Below are 7,616 nucleotides of genomic sequence, written 5' to 3'. Positions count from 1 at the left end.
TGGAGGTGAGGAAACTATTGGTCACATACCGAACATCCAGCACCGAATTGAGACAGGAGATGCTGCACCAGTTTCTACACGTCAGTGGCGTCTTCCACAATCTACAAGAAATGTGATCAGGGAACAATGCAACTCTATGCTTAGGGCTGGTGTGATTGAGCCATCAACTTCACCATGGCTCAGCCCTGTGGTCTTAGTGAAGAAAAAGGGGGGAACTCTGAGATTTTGTGTGGACTACCGCAAGCTCAATCAAATAACTACAGCAGACACATACCCTTTGCCTCGTATTGATGAGTTGCTGGATGAGCTGAGCCCTACTGACACCTTTACAACGCTTGATGCTAGGGCAGCCTATTGGAGCGTAGATGTTCACCCTGATGACCGACCCAAAACAGCCTTTAGTGATGGCTATCGCTTGTTCCAGTTCCAGCGTCTCCCTTTTGGTCTCAGTACAGCTCCAACCACTTTCCAACGAACGATGAACTTTGTGTTATCTCCCGTGCTTGGACGCCACACTTTGGCATATTTAGATGATATAGTTGTATACTCTCGAGGTTTTGATCAACACTTGAAGGATTTGGAAGAAACGTTACAGTTGCTAATGGTTGCTGGCTTGAAGTTAAATCCAGAGAAGTGCACCATCGCTGCCACAAGCATCAACTTCCTAGGGTTTACCATCTCTCCTGAAGGTGTGGCACCAGATCGTAAGAAAGTAGTTGCGATCATGGAGACACCAGCACCAAGGACCATTAAAGAAGTCCGACGTTTTCTTGGGGCAACAGGTTTCTTCCGGAAACACATTGAAAGTTATGCCAACATTGCCGCTCCACTTCACCTACTATTGAAAAAGGGACAACGATGGAAATGGGAGGAAGAACAGCAACAGGCTTTTGCTAAACTAAAGGAAAGGCTTGCTACAGCACCTGTTTTAAAACAGCCAGACTTCACACGGCCGTTTGAGCTCCATACTGATGCTAGCAGTCTAGCCCTTGGAGCTGTTCTCCTCCAGAGGGATGACCAGGGAGCACCACATGCCATTGCATATTATAGCCGGAAGCTGAGGGACCCTGAGACACGATATCCGGCTATAGACTGTGAAGCCCTAGCAGTGGTTGAAGGTGTCAGGGTGTTCGATCCTTATTTATATGGTCGTAAATTCCTCGTCTTCACTGACCACCGGCCCTTAGTGTATATCTTCAAGCAGCGCACCAAGTCACCGCGAATGACACGATATGCCCATGACTTGTCGTTTTATGACTTTGACATTAGGTATAAGGAAGGTCCCACAAACCATGTGCCTGACTTCCTGTCACGTCAAGTTGCCCCTGTAGATGTAAATGAACTGTCTGCCGAGAAACTTGCCGAGGAACAACATGAAGATCTCAAGCTTAAAGATATACTGTGTTATCTGCAGGAAGGAACAGTGCCTAGAAAGAAGCTGCCGATGCCTCTGTCTGACTTTGAGCTAAAGGATGGAGTCCTATACCGCTTGAGGCACCTGCCAGGCAAAATTATCTATCAGCTTTGTGTCCCCCAGAAACTACAGGATTCAGCCTTGAAAGCAGCACATACACCACCATTGGCTATGCACCCAGGGATACACAGGACGTATGAGAACCTGCGTGGTATGTTCTACTGGCCTAATATGTTACAGGATGTCAGAAAATATGTGGAACGATGTCTTACCTGCCAACAGTCCAGAGGAGTTGCTCAACGAGTGCCAATGGCAGAAGCACCTCTTGCTCTCTACCCCTTAGAACGAGTTTCAATGGATATTCTAGATGTAAGTCAAGCACCAATGAGGTGGGCTTTAACCATTGTTGACCAACATACCCGCTTCATTCAGATTGTCCCAATGAAGGATATCACTGCCTCCAGAGTACACCAAGCTTTCTTGGACCACTGGGTGACCTATTTTGGTCCACCTCGTATCATCCAAACTGATAACGGAAGGCAGTTTATTGCACAGATGTTTAGTGAACTTGTTGAGCTGCTTCAGGCCTCACACCACTTCACCATCCGGTACCACCCTCAGGCAAATGGTCTTGTAGAGCGTACAAACCGGGTTGTGAAAGCCGCTCTAAGGTCAGTTGTTGGAGATCGCCCGGGTACTTGGCATAAGCTTATACCAGAGCTGCGTCTAGCTCTCAATTCAGCTATACACCGGTCAACGGGAGAACAGCCATTGTATCTGCTCACAGGGAGACATGCATACTTCCCTGTGGGTTTAACAAATGAAACTTTATTTGCTGAAAATTATGATTTTCAAGAAAGACTCAGGACTGCCCGGCGTGCAGCTGTCAACGCTTCAAGGGATGCACAAGGTGTATATGGGAGATACTATAACAGACGTGCAAGAGGTAACTTTACTCCTGATGTAGGACAACTGGTATGGTACAAAGAGATGGTGCCACGGCCACTAGGACCAAAGTGGCAGGGTCCTGCTCGTGTTGCTAAGCGGTTAGGGCCTGTTTCCTTTGAAATCCAGGATCTTGATTCTGGAAAGATTCTACGAGCTCACCTCAACCACCTTCGACCTTACCTTCCACCACTAGAACTGTCTTATGCTGATGATGCTGCTCCAGAAGTTGAGGATGAGCCAGTGAATGACGACCCTTGGGTTGCAGTCCTGACATCTTGTGTACAAGATCCTGCCCTCTCTGACAAACAATGTGATTAGGGACCCTCTTTTCAGTGCGCCTTTGGCCTAGTGCCACATTGAAATGAGGTGTGATGTTAGCTGCAGTCATTTAGGGACCTTGTTTCAGTGCGCCTTTGGCTTAGTGCCACACAGGACCAAGCAATGCTGGTTTGAATCAATAGGGACCTCAGCGCCAGAGAGTTCCGGTCTAGTGCCACTCTGGCTTGAGGATAGCTGTTAGCTGTGGTTTGTTGGGGAATTGCTAATGCGGCCTTGTTATGGAAGGGTGATGTTCAGCTCTCTCTTCTAACCAGTTCCAACCCAGGAGAAAGAAGCTGCTGACTTCAGGAGCGACTTTACAGTCCCTAGAAATACATTATCTTTACTCAAAACTCTGGTTTTATATTTATATTTATTTTCAAAGGGTCGCAGTTTCACGCTAATGCCACTCCTTGTGTACGGTCAGGACTCAGGCTTCTTGTATTTTTCAGATCTCCACTGCGTTTCGACCCAGGGCGGGGAAGGAAACTGTAAGGTGGCCTCCCACAGCCTGCCATCTCTTCCTCATCTCACCGCCAGCCTCCCGTGCTCTCGCGGGCCCTTGCATCTCGCAGCCCGACCAACGCTTGCTGCAATCGTCCTCTCTGTCTCTATGTACATACGTTCACTCATTTCTGTTTTATTGTTCCACTTTACTTTGGTTCCTATATGTCACTTCTGCTTGAGTTTGCCCTTTGACCCCGTCCTCTCATCTGCGATTCCTTTACGCAAATTATTTCTCGCTTCTTCTGTGAGCTTCACGGTTACTTGTATAATTTTAAATTATCTTCTTTTTTTTGTATTGTATTTTTGTCATTTTATTTTTGTCTGCGGAAGCTTATTCTCATTTTAAGAGGAATCTGTTTTAACATCATATTTTATCCATTGTACTTCTTTCTGTCAACTTCACCTTAAGTGTTTATTTTTCTATGTCTTATCTTGTTATGAAGCTCATTTTATTTATAATTTTAGTGTCTGATTTAATGATTTTTGTACAAACTTTCTATTTTGCGAATGATGTTTGGCGTGGGTTGTGACGTCACGAACTTTATAAATATAAGCCGCGTTGAGCGGGAAAGAGATTCATTCTCCTCGAAACAACGGCGTTTTGCTCTCCTCCTGGGTGATTTTCTTGCTGAGCGGAAGGTGGAAAACTCGGCACGTCTTGGCATCACATGACACGGGAAAAATACAAGCTAAGTTCTGTTTTCCTGGCTATTTCAATTGTGCACAGGAGCTGGACGTGATTCTTTATCTTAAATATTAAATATAAACCAGTTTTTTAGATGCTACATACTATAATAAGCACTCACGCTACCATTCCTTGGGAATCAACTTGATAATGAACCCATTGCAAACAGATTAATAATGGCTACGGAGCCACAATTACCCACTACAATAAGATAATTTGATAATCATAATACCAATAAGAATAATAACGTTAGTATCGATTTCAACATAATTAAAAAAGAAAAACACATTGTCCCGCTATTTTAAGGATTCGGAAAATGTGAAGCGGACACTAGGGTCTACTGATAGACTCCTTGCCGGCTGAGCACACGTGGAGCCATCTGTGTGTAACGGAATTCATTAAAAAAAAACTACAGGGACAGTACATCAATCCTTAGTCATTAATTATTAATTAGTTATTAATTTCCATTATTAGCTAATCTTGTCGGACTATTCCAGAACAGGACTAAGAGCAGACCATAATCTCTAATCCCTGTGCGTTAATAATATCACTGACGGTCTCGGATTTGCATTCCAGTCCATCGGGTTGGTATTTTGATTTCTATATCTTGTTGAAGATGGCGATTAGCTTATATAGGCTTTTCTTATGCGGTGTTATCTGTGTATGTAAGAGCTTAGCCTGTGTGTATTTTGATATAGGCGCATAGATAGATAGATAGGTAGAGAGATGAGAGAGAGAGGGAGAGAGAGAGAGAGAGAGAGAGAGAGAGAGAGAGAGAGAGAGAGAGAGAGAGAGAGAGAGAGAGAGAGAGAGAGAGAGAGAGAGAGAGAGAACAAGAGAAAGAGATAGAGATAGATAGATAGATATATAGAGATCCAAACACGAACACACTATGAAGTTTAAGGAAAAAGAAACACACTGTATGATCAGACATTATTAGATTTTCATGACTGTACAATAAACTTTCATACTGTAATAATTCACAATTCGAAACTTCCATAGTTTTCTATACACATTTTTAATATATTTATATACACAGAACATGAGACTATTTACACTACTTAACATTATGAAACACTTCTTGACACAGTTTATTTTTCGTATAAAAACCTCAGTAGTCTAAGGGTGAGGCAAGACTAAGGTATTATTCATCTTTATTCATCAGTAAAGTGCTTTTTTTTTTTTTTTTACAGGAATATTTTCTATGGTCTCTGACACAGACTTCTTGATTCCGTTACAGATATATATAGTTTTTTTCCTATTTTCTTAATTCAGCTGATATATATTTTTTTCTTCTTTGGCCCGTCTGTGTAGCGGCATGTCTATTACAGTTATTCTAACACTTAGGAAAGAAAAAAGAAGCATGCTTTAGCATATATCAAATAAAACAGAAATAAATAAAGGAATGAATGAAGAGATACACAGATAATCAAATAAAGAAAAGGTAATCATATGGAAATGCAAAATAAATATGATAACACAAAAAATAGAACCTTTTCTTTTTTTTCAATTATTCATCCCCTACGCTTGATAGTTAACAATGCTGCTCTAATGACAGCAATTATCACATGCCAAAGCCTCAAAGAGAGTTGTAAATGTTAACAGACAAGGTTGTAAATAAACACCAGCTTAGGACACAGCCTCCATCATTAGCATGTCAGCTGTTTGATTGTCTGACTAGAACAGAACATGACTTTGAATTGGATAAGCTGACTAAACAGGAAGATAATAATAGTAATAATAATAATAATAATACTTGATGCATTAAGGGAGGTAACGACAGAAAAAAAGTATTGCTGATTTAGTTACAATTATGAAAGAATAGATATAGATATAAATATATACATTTTCCAACCCGCTGCTTATGATTTTTTTTTTTCCGGTGACAAATAAGGATTTACAATTTTTATTTTAGAATTGTAAAAAGGCTTCCATAGCTTGCCAAAGGTGTCTGTCGCAAAACTGAAGGAATATATTGCATACACATACCCAGGTGTTGAGATTATACATACAGTGATACAAAGTGGAATGCAATAACAACAGCTGTGAAATAGTTGTAATGCTTTTCTTTTTAATAATAATAATAATAGTAATAGTGACAGTAATAATGATGATGATAACAGTAATAGAATAACAATAATGATAATGATAATAATGATAATAATAATAATGATAATGATAAGAGTATCTATGATTTTTTAATATAAGAGTAATAATAATAATAATAATGATAATAATAATAATGATAATGATAATAATAATAATGATAATAATAATAATAACAATAATAACAAAAATAAATAATATTAATATAATACTGATGATAATAATGGTTTTAAAATAGCAATAATAATAGTTCTAATATTAATTAAAAATATTGATGATAGTAATAATGATGATAAAGACAATAATAACAACAGCAATAATAATGATAATACCAATAAGATACTAATAATGATAATTAAAAAAAATAATGATACTAATATGATGCAATAACATGATAAAATGACATTTATTACAGTACCAAAAAAGTATATGACAACAGAAACATCCACTGCAGCAAATATATCTCCAAAAAGGAAGTAGGCCTATTAGAAATATTAATCTTCACAAAGAACAGACGATCTCAGAAACATTACAAATAATGATGATAATAGGCCATTCCTAAACAGAATAGACACAAACATCAGTCTATGTTACGTCTTTACAATTCTTTATAATTTATTTAGTTCCTTAAATCAATCTACATCTTATTTAAGTATTATTTTAAATTCGAAAATTCACAGTAGAAAGTAAACAAAAATAAAATAGAGAGAAAAAAAAAGATAATATTCCTGTTTAGAATGTGTTTTATTCCTTTATCTTAAACATTTTCCTATCAATGCCAGAAGTTCACTTTGTACTACCATGATACACGACAAAGTACAGTTAACACATGAAGGAGAAATTCAAATAGTCTTTCGCACAATTGCCTTTGAATTCATTATATAGATTATAATACCTTTACATTTCCAGCAATCTCATTGGATGTTGGAATAGGCTACATGTCATATATCAAACAGTTTCCTTCTTGTATATTTTTTTTGGTATTCTTAGAAAATAGCACAAAAAACAATTGAATTGGGATGGTATAAAAATAGACTATTTTGAGAGGATTTATTCTGAAGTTGAATGTAGAATGTCGGTGTGTTAACCGTAATCAGAACTGTAAATGAATAAGTGAATTAAATTAATAGAATAGGATAATAATAATAATTTCTCTGTTTCTTTAATCAACAAACTTCCTTATTTCGTGTGACTTTCCGGTGTAGGGTATTCTGAGTGGTACATTTTGTAAAATCATGTTCAGAATATAAATCAAGTAATAAAAGCAACGTTACGGTTAACTGCTGTAAGAATGTGTGAAAGATGCTCTCTCATTTGATCCTCGTCTATGTAATGACTTATTGCTGGCCATGGACAATAGTTTACGTGTGAAATGTACACAGTTGGAATGTGTGTATGGGAGTCATTTGTATCGAAACACCAACAGCTACCGAAGGTCAAAGGAGTCTAACGGAGAAACGTAAAGCATATGGACAAAACACACACACTTATCACTTGTAATGCAGTGCCAATACGAGAATAATAGTATAATTTCATGTACATTTGTTTGTATTGGAAACTACACACTTATCACTAGTTATTTAATAGCCCACAAAGCAGCACAGGTTTATTTGTCTTCAAAAATGTCCAGTTTCTCTA

The sequence above is a fragment of the Penaeus chinensis genome, chromosome 4, assembly GCF_019202785.1.
Source record: "Penaeus chinensis breed Huanghai No. 1 chromosome 4, ASM1920278v2, whole genome shotgun sequence".
Taxonomy (NCBI): domain Eukaryota; kingdom Metazoa; phylum Arthropoda; class Malacostraca; order Decapoda; family Penaeidae; genus Penaeus; species Penaeus chinensis.
This window is presented reverse-complemented; position numbering follows the sequence as displayed.